This window comes from Mizuhopecten yessoensis, unplaced genomic scaffold (assembly GCF_002113885.1).
Source record: "Mizuhopecten yessoensis strain PY_sf001 unplaced genomic scaffold, ASM211388v2 scaffold2329, whole genome shotgun sequence".
Lineage (NCBI taxonomy): Eukaryota > Metazoa > Mollusca > Bivalvia > Pectinida > Pectinidae > Mizuhopecten > Mizuhopecten yessoensis.
Genome location: NW_018404492.1, coordinates 871,797 through 892,095, shown reverse-complemented (window position 1 = coordinate 892,095; position 20,299 = coordinate 871,797). Strand labels below are relative to the sequence as shown.

The following is a 20,299-nucleotide window of genomic DNA, read 5'->3' as shown; positions in this document are numbered from 1 at the left end:
TTGTTTGTTTTCAATTGTTTATAATGTTTTTAACACCTTTTCCTTTCTTTTTTTCCTTTCTTTATATGATGTTAAGATTTTATCCATTACATCACTCTTAGTCTCCGGATTGGTTGCAATGTTTCGTTCTGTTGACAGTTTAATTACCTTGCAAGTGTCTTCTACCGGCAAGGTTTCAGAACGTGGTTGTCATCAATGTTCATGACAGACTTGTAACCTTTTATTATATTTCTGGTGAAGGTTATGATGCTGTGGTTCAAAGGTTTAAATCAAGATGAATGGACCTGTGGTGAACAACCTCACTACATTTCCGACGCACCTTAAATCTCCTCTGATTAATAGTTAAGCTAAATCTATCTTAGATTAGCTTGTTGTAATGCGGTATATAGTTGTCTTCAAATATAAATGTAGTGTCTACCGGAAAATATGTACAGTCATAATGTCTTAAGGATAATATTGAAGATTGTCTAAAATAGTACAACAGTTCTCACCCACTTCTTTTATCTTTTTATAGATGCCTAAGTTTAAATAAGTTTTTCATTGCATGTTAATGGTATGTAATTTTATTTTGTAGAAATGTCTTCCACCATTATTAACGTTTACATTTTAATGTCTGCGTTGAACGACACACAAGTTATCATTACAACCATGTTTCATAAACACAGGATGATGAACACAAACACAATAATATGTTTAAATAAGAAACAAAATTAATTAGCAAAACATTATGAGGAATATGAATGCACAATTGAATTGGCGAATGAAATTATTTCAATAGATTTTTCAATTTTTGCCATGTGGATCTGAAAAAGAATAGAACAGTAATGAATTATCAATGATTAGGTAATTATTTACGGATTATTCCGCGTTTCAAGCTCTGTATCTCATGTAGAAGCAAAGCATATCATATTCCTTACAATATTGAACGGAAAAAGCTCCTAAAGAGAGCCTATACTCAGTGACGTCTGGTAGTTTTGCATTAGGCGACATGACGTCATGTTAGGTGCACGAGAAATTCTTATAGCTATTTGTCAAAATAAATAATGCTATGCTATGTATCAGTTTGCTGTGGAAAAAATAGCTGTCGTTTACCATACCAGAGGAATTCAAATTTTACTTTCATTTAAATACATCATTTTTCATCCAAGAAAATAATAAATATTAAATCGGTTTTAGATAAAATGATGTTTACAAGAAATCAAGTACATTTATAAATACAAATATCTTGTTTTGAAATGTAGTGATTTTGTGATTTTAAATACCTTAGGAAACTGGTCATCAATTTCTGGTAAATTATTTTTAATATTTTATAAGTATTTTCTTTAGATTAAATTTGTGTAGAGTACTGAGATAAATACCTTTTCGAATACTTGTTTGTCTCCATATCAGTATCACCTGTCCTGTCTCCATCTGTTTCCTATTCTGTCACCAGACCGCCTGTCTTCCCACCTGTCTCCCCACCTTTCGCCTCCACATCGGTTCCAGTATCTTCCATAGATAATCACTGTTCCAAGGATCGATGATGAAATGATAACTTGCTAACATAAATGTGTGTATACTCCCAAAAAGGGCATAATGTACACCGTTGACATGAGTCAACCCTTAAAACATTGATCTCCCTAGATTGTGAGTAGTTACATGTATTTGTTGTGTAAAGTACCTGTCTATATATGTATATGTGAATATATGTATATCATATGTGAACATGTATAGCTCTGTATGCAAGTATAGGTATGTTAACATGTGTATGTGTAGCAGTGTATATACATGTGCATATCCGCATAGAATACAAACAAGTTCTTACAAAGAAAAAATATTTTTGTTGTTTTTCTCTATTTATATGTCAAATTGTAAACTTGTACAAGTATAACATATGACAATACCAAACTGTATACTGTATAACTATGATGTATCACAAAGTCAATTTTAATACTGTATACCTATAATGTATCACAACGTCAAATTGTATACTTATAACTATAACATATATATCACAAAGCCAGATTGTGTACTGGTCGAGTATCATGTATCAAAAAGCCGAATTGTATACTGTATAATTATAATGTATCACACATTGAAATAGCGTACTGTTTAAGTATCTTACATCTCACAATTTAAAATTGTATAATGTATAACGATAACAAATCACCAGGCCAAATTGTTTACTGTATACCTATAACACATCACAATGACAAACTATATACTGTACAAGTATAACATCTCACAATGAACAATTATGAACTGTATAAGAATAATGTATCTCAATGTCAAATTGTATAGGGTATTACATTACTGTATCTCAATGTCAAATTGTATAGTGTATACCTTTAATGACTAATGTTCGTACAGCAAACGAACGTATCTGCGTGTGTGTGTGTGTATGTGTGTGCATATGCACACGTGTATGTATGTGCATTGGTATATGTGTATATATTTGCATACATCGGTACGTGCGTGCATGTGGGAATGTTTAGGTATGTATGTATTTGTTTATGTATGTGTCTATGTATGTTTTGTATGTATGTACTGTAACATATGTATATTAAGTATGAATGTATGCATGCATGCATGTTTGTGTTTGTATTCACATGTAACTGTATTACGAACTATTTGTTTTACAATGTAAAATGTATGTTTTTGACTATGAATAAAGAATAATAAAAAAAATATTATTACTAGCTACATTTGTCACTAAGAAAACTGAAAAGTCAGTCATTCGAGGACTTCATACCTTTGTCAGCCGCTAAATGTTACACTTCTTCAGTCTGTATCAGGGCAGGTTGTGATGGTGGACCAAGTATGACCACTTTTATACACAATATGGCGAGGAAATATTTTGTAATTGTTGTACATTGTATTTCCTCAATCATGTTCGAAGGTTTGCATTTATTGCGAATGTACATAGATCAACGTATTCTGTTAATAGCTGATGGAGTTTTCTTATTTCACCAATGACGTACATGTCGATGATAGGGCGACCCCGATAGAGTAAGAGTTTGTGAGGATGGCAGATATCAAATGTTAACATACATTTTACTTATTTATATAATAACGCTCAAGTGTTCATTATGGTCATTCGGTGTATTATTCATTTTCTGATTAAATTTAATTATTACTCCGGTTAAATATATAAATGTAATCTTTGTTTATTTTACATGAATTACGAAACAAGTTTTCAAACATCTATTCATCACTCATGTTGGCCCAGATGGAAGCGCAGAGGGTCTAAATGTTGGAGAAAACCGGAACACCCGGATAAGACCGAAGCTGTCGGGCAGGTGATCGAATATTTTGTCACGTCTAGATTTAATTGTGATATGCATCCGACCACTCATTTATATTAACCCAAACAATAAATCCAATAGAGATCGCAGTTTTTTTCTTACTTACTTACTTACTTACTAACTGACAAATATTGAACATTATAGACATATATATCTGCTTTCCTGGTATACTATCGTAATATGCACCGTTTTACAAAAAGAAGAATATTTGTATGGGTAATATATACCTCCTATAAAGGAAGATGAAATAAACAATATTTATGTCAGACACACTGACACATTTTTGTATATGTATGTGTAAGGTTGATACGTGCAATAAATTAAAAATGTTCATTAAGACCTTTATTATTAGGATACAAAAGGATATTTAATTGGTTTTATCATATTACTACACCTTAGCCTGTGTAATTATATGTAGTAGTGATTTAACCAGGAAATACAAAGAAATGCTAAATATCGTTTGTTGATATCGAATAGTAAATGAACTATCCAAATTCAAAGAACGGTTGCTACTCATATATGTATGCAGCGGTAAGGTCACATTGTAATCATCTTCCCAATTGATTTATTTTATTTTATCTGACGAAAAACAAAACATAAATTATACATTAAGCCTCCAACGCCAGATATTATAAAACAAATATAACTACCACATAGGCAACTATCGGTTATACGCGGATGATGACCATATCTATCTGTGTGTAATGACGTCAATAATTTGAGCCTCATGTTATGGTTATTATACCGCCCCGAGCTATAACATACATCTATCAGTCACCTGTACTATAAGGTTACCTTTCACAATGTACGTGTGCGTACTACACTGCGAAGTTCAAAACATAACATATTTGTTTTTGTGAAAAAAGAGTAAACTGCAGAATAAAAATGCAGAATATATATATTTATGCCCCTGCACTCATAACAAGCAAAACTCGGACAACAATATGATGAAAATGACCACCAATAAATCTATTAATATCAAAAGAGACACACTAGGGCTCTTAGCATAAAATCAATAATATATGGAAAGTCATATGAAAAATTGAATAACCCAGTAGCTGCCACCACACACGCATGGCACCACACATACATGGCAGCTATAACAGCTAGCCCATGTGGGGTTGCCAAAAAACGCCAAACATTGGTCAATTGTGGGGTTGCCAAACCCATCTTTACATGATTACTGCGAGCCTGCTGCCCCAACACTGTTAAACATATATATTTATATTTAACAGTCTGACGAATCTCCTAGAAGAGATGAAAGTACTAAAGACTCGTTGTTAAGAATTTTTCTGTATATAATATTTCTTCGTCCGTAAAGATCATTTTTCTGATTTATAAAATATATTTATATATATAGCCAAAACACATCAATGTTCATGTATTTGTTAATGTGCTGTTATCGGTCAAAGATGATGCCAATTTAACATTATATGTGATTTCGTTTTGGTGATATTATACATATATGTTATATCATGTTATTGATTATTACAATTCTATGAATGCGTTCACTAAAGTTCACAATTAACAGTTTCATTTTCACTTAGGAAGTGAAAATTTTAATGTATACTTTATATTCATAGAAAAGCAATTTAAGTTTCCCTCACTCCTAATTTTTAAATACAAATTGTCCTACACCTTTTATAGCGACACATTTAAAACGATCGTTAAAATAAGTGCCGCTATCAAACCTTCCATATTGAATAGATCAAAAGTAAATGTACGGATTTGTTGCATCCTTAATTTGCCAAAATAATGGGGTAACAAGTTTTTTATGGTTTTTTTCATCTTTTACGTGATAAAAAAGCAAAAGAGCTACAGTTAAACTCAATACATGTAATAAAATACCATGTTGTATGATTAGTTGTCCACTTTATTGCATTTTATTTTCATAAACTTGAAACAATAAAACTTTCACAGCAATAATCAACTTGATACTGTTAAAATTTGCGGTACAATGAAACTTTGAGAGAAAATGTCTAAAAGGCGAACTTTTTGCATTGTTCAGAGTGCAAAAACACTTTAAGAAAACCCGCTACATTATATCAAAGCGAGATTTCAATGCGATTTAAACCTCACACAAGTTCATCCCTAAAAACACATATTACTCTGACACACAAAAAAGTCTCTATACCATATAATGAGCTAAAATGAATATTGTGCTGCATACATCTTTCATAACAATTAGGAACAAAAACGTCGATTTATCAACATTAAGACTTGCTTCTATATGTAAATGAATAATATGTATATTAACACTTGATATATGTCATCCTCATATACTCCTATTCTCCAAAGTCATCCTATCATCAACGTGTACGTCATTGGTAAAATAGGGAAACTCCATCAGCTAATATACGTAATAAACGCGAACTTGTTAAAATGATTGAGGAAATACAATGAATAACAATTACAAAATATTTCCTCGTCATATTGTGTATAAAAGAGGTCATACCTTGTTCTCCAATACAACCTGACCTGACACAGACTGAACCAGTGTGAACGAAAGCGTTGGCCCAGGTAAGTTTTTCTAATATTGACGTGTGCGATCACAGCAAATTATAATACGATGATATAGTAAGATATGTAATGTTGTCATTGATGCAGTGCTGTAGTCGGGTAAATCTTATTATGAATGTATATCGATGCGAACATTTTACAAAAATATTTAAATGGCATATGTTAACAATATTCCATTTGACAGTAACCACATTCCATTTACAGAATCAATCAACTGAAGATGTTGAAGCTTATCGTACTGTCCTGTCTAGTGGCCTGTGTCTTATGTCGTAAGTACTATCGGTATAATCACTTTCCTCAGCATGGCTTTATCCATGTTCTTACACTCTACATTACCGTGTGCTAAATGTATTGTAATACAAAAATTTCGAAAAAGGCTAGACATAAAAAGAAACCTTGAATTCCTTTCAATCAAACATATTTCGAAAATAATCAGTTTTGAAAATAGGCCATGTTTCCGAATAGAAATAATATTTCTTGATAGATATTGTTTTCTTTTTCACCAAAGTTCTAATTTACACAACATGCATTTGCAAATTCATTGTTCCTTGTGTGTCTACCAATATTTATACATGATCTGTCGTAAATTTTACGACTTAGAAAATAAGTTGTACACAGCTTATTGACTAAAATGCCTTCAAAATAGACCGGCTTGGACAATAAGACTTTGATTCTTTATTAAAAAGAATAAACCGCAGATGAATAACGAGATTCTAGGGTTTCATATAAACGTAATTACAAACTGATAGCTTACTGCATTTATGTATAGGTAATGACATTTGATTTTTTATAGAAATATTGAAGCTATTTTGTTTTGTTCGAGTTTTTACTAACCTTGCGTTATATTATAATGTACACCTGCAATCTACACAATTGATACATAGATTGATTAAATCATACATAGTTCGTCTGCATTAATGTTAGTTACTGTTTGTTACAATTTGAAAAAAATAATAACGTAGATGAATACAGTTATCTGAAAACGTATGCAAAACACGATTCAAACTATTCAACAACCTTTGTCAGGAATACTGAATTGAAATAATTACAGAAACCTACGGAGGAAGTCGGGGTTCCTTGTTTGGAAATAGAAGAAGAAATAGCTGGGACTTGGAAAACGATCGTTGGAACAGGGATAGCTTCGGAAGAGATTGGAACCGACGTGGAAGCGACAGGTGGGGAGACTGGAGGGGAGACAGGTTGGGAGACAGGTGGGGAGACCGGAGGGGAGACATGTTGGGAGGCAGAAGGTCTCGTGTTAGAATAGCACACAGACGGAGACAGATCAGGGAATACTGATGTAGAGACAAACAATTATGGCAAAAAGGTATTTATCTCAATTTACTGCACAAAAATTGGTCCGAGAAAAAACACTATAAATATTGTATATGTTTACCAGAAATATGAATACGCACATGGATGACATATGTGTCAAGATGTCAAAATTATAAATTCATCACATTTTTGAACCAGCTCTCATGAGTCAATAAGAATATAATATTGAGATAATTTAACATCACTTTACTTAAAACAAAAAAATAATATAAATCATATTTTTGAATTAATTATGTTGTTTTAGAGTAAAAATAAAGTAAAAATGCTCTGATATAAAAGGTAAAACTATTTTGTTTTCTCAGTAAACGGACGGGTATCAGAACATTATCTGTTGTGAAAAACAACAATAATTACATGAATTGCTGATTCATTACTCATTCATGGTTTGTCTTTTTCAGATCCATTTGGCCGAAAAAAAGAAAATCCATGTCAACCACTTCATGCATATATTCATTTGTAAATTCATATTCCTCATAACGTTTATCTAATAAAACTCTTATCGTATATATACATATGATATTGTCATTCTTTTCTTTGTTCTGCACTTAAAAAATAGGCTGTCATAATATTTTTTATTATTCAATGCAAAGTTAGAATGTATATATTTGTAGGAATCCTTTTGAGAAAGAATGTACAAAATTATATAATAAAATTAACAGGATAGGATAGTTGGAAGTGAAATAGAAAATAAGGTGTTATCTTTAATACGAATCTCACAGCCGATGGAAGAAAGTGATAACGAACTTTGGAGATGTCAATAGAAATGAAAAGTATAAAGATACCTAATGTAATTTCATGATAACGACTGTACATTTATGTTATGGTTACATGGAGACTTTCAATTAAGAATAAATTCTTAATACATCTTCTGTGAAGATGTATCGCTTAATCCCTTACAGGTTACAGCTTCACCTGTTAAAAAGCCTACGTGATCCTGATAGTATTTCGCGTTCTCTTTCTTGATCTAAACGCTGGAAGTATCAACTTATATAAGAATGGAAAACTGGATCATACATTTAAGGATTATCTTTTAACTTTTCTTTGTTTATGAGGTAATAAATCAAGTCGAGCACGCGGTAATTCGCGTTCGTGTGTGATTTACAGCGTACTCAACTTGATTTATTATTTCATAAACAAAGAAATGTTAAAAGATAATCTTTTTATTTACAGTTTGTTTTATCTTCAAAACAATACATTAAGAAAGCCGTTAGTTACGACATTTCAAATTCCAAAAAAAAAAAAAATCCAATTGTTTCTACGCAACAATTACAAACACACAAAACTTAACTAGACGCGGATGTAGAATGTCAGTTTTACTGTGATGCAGCTTCACCGACGAGGTGGGAAATAAACCGAGCCTACATTTTAATGTTAAACGTCCAATTTGAAAAACTCGAGTTTGTAAGCATCCCTGACGTTGATTTCACCTTTGAGGAGAGAAATGAAGATAAATTTGGACGTGTCACTGTCGCATGATTTTGGACAACAGACATAGGATTTGTGTCAATTGCCGAGACAGAGGTGTCAATTGTCGAGGTGTTGTGGCCGGAGCTCATGTATGTCAGTGTAGCACTAATGGACCGTTTCTTGGCATTGGAGCAGTCTCGACTATAGCTACGCACGCTTGCCTCATTCTTGTGACCCGATATGAACTCATTTTTCTTGTTTCGAAGCCCGCATTAGACATGCGTTTGATACACGATGCTCGTAAACAGTGGGCGGTATAGCGTTTTGAACAGCCTGCCGGTTTACAGATGTCTGAGAGGAAGTTGGTGAAGGTAGATTTACCCAGGGCTTTATTAGTATACCACGTTTATTGGGTCACCAGCGAATTCAAGGCTTCCTTCACGCACGTGTAAAACAGACGTTCAGTGTTGTCATCGGTTTTATTGATAAATTCTTTCAACAGTCTGACGGGACACAACGATGTGTTAGTAGAGTACATACGTTTATCGGCCATTGGCTCATTATTGGAAAGACATCCCTGCCAGGTTTTTTTTGCCTTTTCTCGGATGAAAGGCATGCATATTCAACACCGTTCACGTCATGTCTGAAGACAAATAAATCGATATTCAATTGGAAATGGAACTCTAATCCTCGACTCAAAAAATTAATGGATGTGAGAAACCAAATTGCTAAACGGATGGTTTCTCTTTTGGCTTTGCTTCACAATAAAACTTAGTGAGTGTGTGGGCCAACTCGGATAATTCAATACTCAATCAATAATGGCAATGAATTGACAGAAAATTTGTATTAATTTATCTGCATTGCAATGGCAGTGTTGTATTGTGTTACTCAACTTGACCAGCAGTCTATCTACTGTATGATAGCACCACGCCATTTACAAGAATTGTATTCATATTTACCGGTTAGTTTATATGTCATGCCTGTCTATTGTTTACCTTTTAGAATCGTTATGTCCCATTTTGTGTTTCTCTTTGTCGCATCTGACTGATACACGTCGTCAAATTTCCTCATATCATCTGCTGAAACCATCTTGAACCTTATTTTGGATGATGGTGAACCTGTTTCCGTGTGATTTGTTGCAATGGGTTTCAGAGGAGGAAGGAGTCTGCGGTGGGGAGAGTCCACAAATTGCTACAATATTCATAACCTCGCGACCTACAAATGGCATCATGTCCGAGGCTTGGAGTGTTGATAAAAAGATGTCGAAGTCGTCTCCAAAATCGAAGTCTAACAAGTCCTTTACAACACTATCTTCTTCTGGTAGAGATAGTATGAAATTACCAAATGCACCAGCCATCATTCGGTCAATTGGTTACCGACATTTAAAACTGGCAGGTGTCCAAGTTTAGGAGACGACCCTCAATACACAGATTTATCGTTATATTTTATTTTGTTTTTAATAAGTATCATCTTTAGAGTCTAGAAAAAAAAAACAATCACAAAACCCCCCAGTTTTTACAAACTTTTTTAACATTATTTAGATGTCTCGTTTGGCTGATGATACCAACACGTGGTTTTTGTTTGTAAACCTGAATGGGCCTTGGCGACCTTTGACTTATGTACGTGTATTCCTACGCCAATTGTTACGTCACCGGCGAGGTCACGTTCTTGACCCATTTTATTGGCATGTAAACACAGTTGCTGTTCTTATGTTTTCTATGAGGAAAATCAAGGCAATTGTAAATAATATTGTATGCATTTATGACACATGAACAAACACTTTTGGAATTGATACATTGTATAATATTCAATATTTTACTTCAATATGTCCTGTTTTGCGTACACTAACGTTTTGCCTGAAAGAAACAACTTATATTTTGGAAAAGACGCACAGATATCGGTACAGTTTCGCAGGGATCAAGCATACTCGCTTACATACATGTTTCATTAACGGAAGCACTATTTACAGGGGCCTTATGTATTGCAGAATTGATGGGATAAACAAATACAGATCGTTGATCATATATTAGACACTTATCAAATTCCGACAGAAGTCAATTGTTAAAATGAAAACTTCCAAGTGTTATCTTGAGCACCTTATTTGTCTCATATTCGATGATAAATGATGATAAAACGTTTGACGTCTTCACTATATACACAACCATTACTAACTCATTTTTCTATACTGGCAAACCGACAGAACTTGACAGGCTCAAACCACCTGACAATTAGCCAGGACTTTTTAGGGCCGCAAAAAGATTCGATGTTGAAGAGATACTTGTTTTTCATTTTGATTTCATTTTGGTTTTCTTATTGAATAAATTAGTCTAATATTTTTATATATATTTGCTATTTTCCTTCTTGCTATTTACATTAACATTTTAGTAGAAGGACAATTAGGACCGCGTGAAAAAGGCAAAAGTTTGGACTAGGATAGAAAGTGTTAATGTCCTAAATTGGTATACCGATGATATGTTCAATTGTTCAATTTAAACATAATGTGCTGAACAAAATAGTGATCACGGGGACAATTCCTTCCTCTAAGATTTTTTCACCTGAAGTCATTGCAATGTATTAGATGATATTTTGTACTTTCATTAGCAGTTTGAGCCATGGCATGAGCAATGGTGGTGTGCGAAGTACAAGTACAAGTGTTTTATCATCATTTGTCTTCGACAGTGAAGAGATGTTGCCTAGAAGTTTCTCAGTTACACATTTGGCTATTGCTAGAACTTGAATACACTCTGTCATTAAAAGACTTTGCTGTGTGACACACAATCTGTATTGAACACGAATGTTATACAAGGTACCGTTATAACACATATATATAATATTTTGTAACATATAAATAGTGTCGACGTTCGCGTACATGAGTGTGTGTGTGCCTTATCCTTTCATAAGCAGTTTCCTGGCAATACCTGTTGGCGTTGCAAGTATTTAAACTGTAACTTTCAGGTAACTGCCCCTTTTATCAGCTTCCCTCGGTCTATATAAGTGTATATGCTTTAATCCCTGTATCAGTATTCATTTTGCCTGTTTATGTGTTTAAAACCCCTGTTACGCTACTTTTACGTTAATTTATTTGTATGGCCCCTGTTTACTTTGCCAAATTCTTGGGTGTACCCTGTATTTAAAATCTATAACTTTGTCCACAAACGTCGTGATGCTCGCAATGAACATTTACAAATGGATTCTATTTTGCAGGTAAACTATCAGCAGTCGTTTCTAATATTAAAATGGGATGTTGGATAGTTGAAGACAGCCCCTTTGTTTGTTTTCATTTGTTTATAATGTTTTTAACACATTTTCCTTTCTTTTTTCCTTTCTTTATATGCTGTTAAGATTTTATCCATTACACTCTTAGTCTCCGAATCGGTTGCAAAATTTCGTTCTGTTAACAGTTTACTTACCTTGCAAGTGTCTTCTACCGGCAAGGTTTCAGAACGTAGTTGTCATCAATGTTCTTGACAGACCTGTAACCTTTTATTATATTGCTGGTGAAGTTTATGATGCTGTGGTTCAAAGGTTCAAATCAAGATGAAAGGACTTGTGGTGAATAACCTCACTACATTTCCGACGCACTTTAATTCTCCTCTGATAAATAGTTAAGCTAAATCTATCTTAGATAAGCTTGTTGTAATGCGGTATATATTTGTCTTCAAATATAAATGTAGTGTCTACCGGAAAAAAAGTACAGTCATAATTACTTAAAGATAATATTGAAGATTGTCTAAAATAGTACAACAGTTCTTACTCTTTTCTTTTATCTTTTTATAGATGCCTAAGTTTAAGTAAGTTTTTCATTGCATGTTAATGGTATGTTATTTTTATTTTGTAGAAATGTCTTCCACCATTATTAACGTTTACATTTTAATGTCTGCGTTGAACGACACACAAGTTATCATTACAACCATGTTTCATAAGCACAGGATGATGAACACAAACACAATAATATGTTTAAATAAGAAACAAAATTAATTAGCAAAACATTATGAGGAATATGAATGTACAAATGAATGGGTGAATGAAATTGTTTCAATAGATTTTTCAATTTTTGCCATGTGGATCTGAAAAAGAAAAGAACAATAATAAATAATAAATGATTAGGTAATTATTTAAGGACTATTTCGCGTTTTAAGCTCTGTATCTCATGTAGAAGCAAAGCATATCATATTCCTTACAATATTGAACGGAAAAAGCTCCTAAAGAGAGCCTATACTCATTGACGTCAGGTGGTTTTGCATGAGGCGACATGACGTCATGTAAGGTGCACGAGAAATTCTTATTGCTATTTGTCAAAATAAATAATGCTATGCTATGTATCAGTTTGCTGTGGAAAAAATAGCTGTCGTTTACCATACCAAAGGAATTCAAATTTTATTTTCATTTAAATACATCATTCTTCATCGAAGAAAATAATAAATATTAATTCGGTTTTAGATAAAATGATGTTTACAAGAAATCAAGCACATTTATAAATACAAATAGCTTGTTTTAAAATGTAGTGATTTTGTTGTATTAAATACATTAGGAAACTTGTCATCAATTTCTGGTAAATTATTTTTAATATTTTATAAGTATTTTCTTTAGATTAAATTTGTGTAGAGTACTGAGATAAATACCTTTTCAAATACTTGTTTGTCTCCCCATCAGTTTCACATCTCATGTCTCCATCTGTTTCCTATGCTGTCACCAGACCGCCTGTCTTCCCACCTCTCTCCCCACCTTTCGCCTCCACATCGGTTCCAGTATCTTCCATAAATTATCACTGTTCCAAGGATCTTTGTGTGAAATATACACATCGACATATTGCGATAATCCCCGACTACAAATATAAAAGTTACAAGGTAAACTAGGATGCTATCACATTATTACTATCAATTAAGTGAATGAATCTCAAATAGTTGGTCACCAATATACCCTTATATTTACATTCTGTATGCTTAGACCCATTGACAAAAATTACATTCATAAATGCATAACACAGGTGTTCATAGAATCTCAGCACGTGGGAACTGATAGTAACCTGATCACACTGCGTAGTAATACACTACAAAAACTACTCACTCGGAACGACCGACCTAGATGCTTAATTCTTACATCTTAAAATATTATTGAACTGTGCTTTGTGAAATATCCACGTATTCACGTGTCCTGTGCTACAAATAAACATTGAATATGGAACTACATTTTGTTGTGTTATTGTTGTTGACGGTTGCTAAGATCTCTCACGATAGTGTCACATTTCCCCGCGAAAAAACACTGTTCTCGCCACTGCGTTGCACCCGTGTATAAGCAGGAACAAACCCTGTTTATTTGTTTTATTCGTTGTTATATCGATCCACTGAAAGGATTCGTCAATGTAAATATAAGGAATGATATTTATTTTTTCAACATTTATGAGGTCATAACAACAATGGGTTTTTGGACATATTTTACATGAATCGCTAACGCGATTCATTCAATATGTCCATAAACCCATTGTTGTTATGACCTCATAAATGTTGAAAAAATAAAAATCATTCCTTAAATGAATTACACTAATTAAATATTGTTGTCTTTTTATGTTTGTGTAGCTCTTTATACATATTAATATATACAATGTACATATAGATGATGAAATGATAACTTGCTAACATACATGTGTGTATACTCCCAAAAAGGGCATAATGTACACCGTTGACATGAGTCAACCCTTAAAACATTGATCTCCCTAGATTGTGAGTAGTTACATGCATTTGTTGTGTAAAGTACCTGTCTAATATGTGAATATATGTATATCATATGTGAACATGTATAGCTCTGTATGCAAGTATAGGTATGTAAGCATGTGTATGTGTAGCAGTGTATATACATGTGCACATCCGCATAGAATACAAACAGGTTCTTACAAAGAAAAAATATTTTTGTTGTTTTTCTCTATTTATATGTCAAATTGTAAACTTGTACAAGTATAACATATGACAATACCAAACTGTATACTGTATAACTATGATGTATCACAAAGTCAATTTTAATACTGTATACCTATAATGTATCACAACGTCAAATTGTATACTTATAACTATAACATATATATCACAAAGCCAGATTGTGTACTGGTCGAGTATCATGTAACAAAAAGCCGAATTGTATACTGTATAAGTATGATGTATCACACATTGAAATAGCGTACTGTTTAAGTATCTTACATCTCACAATTTAAAAATTGTATAACGATAACAAATCACCAGGCCAAATTGTTTACTGTATACCTATAACACATCACAATGACAAATTATATACTGTACAAGTATAACATCTCACAATGCAAAATTATAAACTATATAAGAATAATGTATCTCAATGTCAAATTGTATAGTGTATACTTTTAATGACTAATGTGCGTACAGCATACGAACGTATCTGCGTGTGTGTGTGTATGTGTGTGCATATACACACGTGTGTGTATTTGCATTGGTATGTGTGTATATATTTGCGTACATCGGTACGTGCGTGCATGTGGAAATGTTTATGTGCGTATGTATGTATGTATGTATGTATGTATGTATGTATGTATGTATGTATGTATGTATTTGTTTATGTATGTGTCTATGTATGTTTTGTATGTATGTAATGTAACATATGTATATTAAGTATGAATGCATGCATGCAAGCATGTTTGTGTGTTTGTGTTTGTGTTCACATGTAACTGTAATACTATGTATTTGTATTAAGATCTCTTTGTTTTACAATGTAAAATATATGTTATTGACTATGAATAAAGAATAATAAAACAATATTATTACTAGCTACATTTGTCACTAAGAAAACTGAAAGTCTGTCATTCAAGGACTTCATCTTGTTTTAAGAGATGTACTTTTGTCAGCCGCTAAATGTTACACTTCTTCAGTCTGTATCAGGGCAGATTGTGATGGAGGACCAAGTATGACAACTTTTATATACAATAGGGCTAGGAAATACTTTGTACTTGTTATACATTGAGTTTCCTCAATCATGTTCGAAGGTTTGCATTTATTGCGAATGTAAAATGTACACAGATCAACGTATTCTGTGAATAGCTGATGGAGTTTTCTTATTTCACCAATGACGTACATGTCGATGATAGGGCGACCTCGAGAGAGTAAGAGTTTGTGAGGATGGCAGATATCAAATGTTAACATACATTTTACTTATTTACAAAATAACTAACGCTCTAGTAATCATTATGGTCATTCGTTGAATAATTCATTTTCTGATTAAATTTAATTATTACTCCGGTTAAATATATAAATGTAATCTTTGTTTATTTTACATGAATTATGAAACAAGTTTTCAAACATCTATTCATCACTCATGTTGGTCCAGATGTAAGCGCAGAGGGTCTAAATGTTGGAGAAAACCGGAACACCCGGATAAGACCGAAGCTGTCGGGCAGGTGATCGAACATCTTTTCACGTCTAGATTTAATTGTGATATGCGTCCGACCACTCATTTATATTAACCCAAACAATAAATCCAATAGAGATCGCAGTTTTTTTTACTCACTTACTTACTTACTTACTTACTTACAAATATTGAAAATTATAGACATATATATCTGCTTTCCTGGTATACTATCGCATTTTTGTATATGTATGTGTAAGGTTGGTACGTGCAATACATTGGAAATGTTTATTAAGAACATTATTATTCGGATACAAAAGGATATTACATCGCGAAAGTTCAATACCAGATTTCAACAATGACATTCAGTATTGTTCCGCCCTTCAATCTACTGAAGGCAGGGTTGATGATCTTGTTGAAGCATACACATTTGGTATAGAAGCCCTTATAGAGAAACACGCACCTCTGCAAACTAAGGTGATAACTGTGAGACCAAATGCTCCGTGGTATAATGAAAATCTCTGCTTGGAAAAACAAAAACGTAGACAAGCAGAGAAACAGTGGCGACGGACCAAATTAACCGTTCACCAACTGATTTATAAGGAGCAATGTCGGCTAGTTGGTTCACTGCTCTTTCAGTCAAAGAAGGCTTATTATTCGGAAAAAATCAAAGAATGTGACAAGGATAAAAGACAACTTTTTAGACATGCCAAAAACCTAATGGGACAGAAAGGTGAAATTATCCTACCAAGCTGTAAATCTGAAAAAGACTTAGCAAGCAAGTTCAGTGATTACTCTCTGAATAAAGGCAGCTCAATCAGGAAAAATATTACCGAAGTGAACACCTCTGCTGACATTGACATCTCTGTCATGACTGCTGACATTGCATTTGATGGGGAACCATTGACAAAGCTCTCACCAAAAACCCGTGACGAGTTGCGCAACATTATCATGACCTCGCAATCGAAGTCCTGTGAGCTTGATCCACTGCCTAAAGACCTATTAAAGCATTGTCTTGAAGCACTGCTTCCTTTGATTACCGCAATAATGAATAAATCATTGGTTGAGTCAAAGGTTCCATTATTTTTCAAGAAGGCACATGTCAGACCATTGTTAAAAAAGCCTGGAAAGGACAAGGAGGAGTTGAAAAACTACCGCCCAGTTTCAAATTTGCCTTTTCTGTCTAAGATCTTGAAGAAGGTTGTGTCCCGGCGTTTAGAGGTTCATCTTCATGCAAACAGTCTCCATGACAACATGCAATCGGCCTACCGCATGGGACACCCTACTGAGACAGCCCTCCTACGTGTACATACTAATGATATAGCTTCTGCACTGGATAACAAGTGCAGAGCGGTGCTTGTCATGCTGGACTTGTCAGCTGCATTTGACGTCATCGGCCATGGCATACTTTATAAACGTCTGGAATACTCTTATGGAGTGACTGATACCGCCCTATGCTGGATACAGTCATACCTTATTGAACGACGACAGTGTGTTGCCATCGGATCTGCCACCTCACATGACAAAGTACTAGATTTCGGGGTTCCTCCAGGGTCGGTGTTAGGACCACGAAAATATTGTATGTATTCAAAACCGATTGAAGAGATTTGTCGTCGTCATATCCTTCGCTATCATTGCTATGCCGATGACACACAAATTTACATGGTCATAAAACCACAGGACAGTTGAAATACACTCTCAGAAAGTCTGGAAGCTTGTCTGACAGATATCAGTATCTTGATGAACGCCAACATGCTTAAACTTAATCAGGAAAAGACGGAACTAATCGTCTTTTCCCAAGAGTGTCAGCAAACAATGGCTATCCAGCTCAAGGTTGGTGCCAAAACTATTGAGACTGTTCCAGCTGTTAAAAACCTAGGGGTATATTTCTAACTGCAGATGCATGCAAGATTTTGGTTCATTCACTTGTTACCTCTCGGTTGGATTATGGTAACGCCCTGCTCTGTAGTACATGTATATCTGACAAACTAACTAGTCGTCTGCAGAGGGTCCAGAACACTGCAGCACGGCTAGTTACTCGTACTCGAAAGAGAGATCACATCACACCTTTATTCGTTGCACAGGTTACCTGTACGATACAGGTCGCAGTACAAAATTCTGGTATACACATACAAGACACTGAATGGAACAGCTCCTCAGTACCTACAGGAACTTTTTACCCTGTATCAGCCGTCAAGATCACTGCGGTCGGAATCAGATGTTGTTGTGTGTCCCAAAATCTCGTACTGTGACCTACGGAAACAAATGTTTTGGAAGGGTTTCGGCTACGCTGTGGAATAGCTTACCATCTGCTATTAGGAAGTCAAATACCCTGGCCAAGTTCAAGAGGGACATAAAAACTCACCTCTTCACGTCTGCATTTTAGAATCTTTGCAAAGACGTCATGTAAATACCACCCTTTTATTTGTTCAATTATGTGCACATTGCTTGTTAAATGTATGAAAGTGATTGCAAGCCTTTGTTGTTTGTTTTCACAATTATAACCATTACTATTATCCATATGTTGTAAAGCGCCTTAGAGTAATTTTACAAATTATATAGGGCGCTATATAAATGCTGTATATTATTATTATTATTATTATTATTATTACAAGCTAACCGGTAATAAGATTTATATATATATTTTAAATGCCGCCGTGACTATTCTCAATAAGTATGTTAATTGAAGATTTAAAAGAAACTGTGGTAAGGTATACATATAGCAAACACTAGTGAAAGCAAGTGTGTGTTTTTTTTTATAAAAGTACTGGATAAATTCTTGAGTGTAATCAGTCCAACAGAATTCAAAATATAATATAATAGAGTAATAGTGATAGAGACCTAACCCCCGGGCCTGAAAATTTATCCCAAGCAGGCACTTTCTTTGAGGAAGCACTGTATAAAGTCAATAGTGTAACAGCCCAAGAGAAATCAAGATGTTGTGCATTAGTGCATTAAACAGATTTTCTACTTATAGTGACCCACTGACCTTTGACCACTGCACCTGAAAAGTTATCCCAAGCAGGCACTTTCTTCCAGGAGGACTCGATAAAATCTGAGTGTAATCAGTCCAACAGAATTCGAAATACAGTGCACAAACTGATGTTCTATTTATAGTAAGTGACCTTGACCTTTGATATCAAAGGCTGAAAAGCTATCCAAAAGCTTAAAGTCCATGCATGCACACACACAAGGTTCTACACTTAAAGTTGATAAGTTGACTTTAATATTTATGTTTTTTTCTGTGTGTTATTACCATCTCCATAACATATTGAATGAAGTTGCTAAGTGTTTAAATTGAATCAGTTGTTGATTTTCTAAATATAGCACCTTGGAACTCTGGAACACAAGGGTATACCCATATTTGACTATGTATAAAGTTTGACCAAAATCCGTGAAAGAATGAATCAGTTGATGGTTTTCTATATGTAACAAGTGTGACCTTGGATCCCTGAAATACAACGATTTATGAAGTATACTCATACTTAAAACTGTCAAAGAATGAAGTTGCTAAGTGTATACATTTAATCCAGACGGGACGTGACGGGACGGGATGATTTAGCAATTTTGACCTTGGCCTTGGATCCCTGAAATACAAAGATGCCCGAAGTATACCCACACTTGACCTTTGTACAAAGTTTGACCAAAATATGTCAATGAATGAAGTTGCTAAGTGTTTACATTGAATCGGGATGCGATGCGACGGGACGGGACGCCGGACGCCGCATCAGGGCAAAAGCTCACTTGTCCTTGGCAGGTGAGCTAAAAACAGATAGAAGGACAGACAGACGTAAAATCTGATTGGAGAATCCCCCTTTGGGACCCCACTCCTCCCCCGAGGGAACCAGAGTATTATGAGAGAGACCCTCTGTTAAACGGCATTCAGTCTTCTTAACCAAGTAATGCTCCAGACCATTGGTTTGAAAACATCATCAAGCCATACAGAAGGACTTCAAAGGATGTACTGTATCAGGGGACTTATGTCCTCGCAACAGCCAGGGTCATATGAGTGCGAGTGTCACCTATAGAAGAAAACTGCAATAAGAAGGAAGTGCATGTGTTGACGGAAAAAATACAGTTACTTATAAGAATTTCCTATGTGCAAAGGGCTATAACCCCAGACAAAATAGAACATGGACACTGGATTCTAACTCAAACTGTAAACCATTATACATGTATACTAAGTTGCAAATACTATGGAAAACAGTTAATTATGAGAATTTCCTATGTGCAAAAGGGACATAACTCCAGTCAAAAATTGAATTTTAATACATAGTTCCAACTCTGTAATCTATTATGATAAAGCACAAACAAAGTTTCAAATTGATATGGCAAGAGGTAGCGAAATAAGTCCAAAAAAAAGTTTATTTTGATAATTTCCTATGTGC

At 34.2% G+C, this 20,299-nt stretch overlaps 1 long non-coding RNA gene across 1 annotated transcript; it reads left to right on the top strand.

Moving 5' to 3' along the window:
* Positions 1 to 5,692: 5,692 nt before the first annotated feature.
* LOC110445517 lies at positions 5,693 to 7,549 on the top strand. Its single transcript, XR_002462370.1, has 4 exons — positions 5,693 to 5,804; positions 6,009 to 6,073; positions 6,856 to 7,131; positions 7,538 to 7,549. It is a non-coding gene; the product is annotated as an uncharacterized LOC110445517 (long non-coding RNA).
* Positions 7,550 to 20,299: the final 12,750 nt, after the last annotated feature.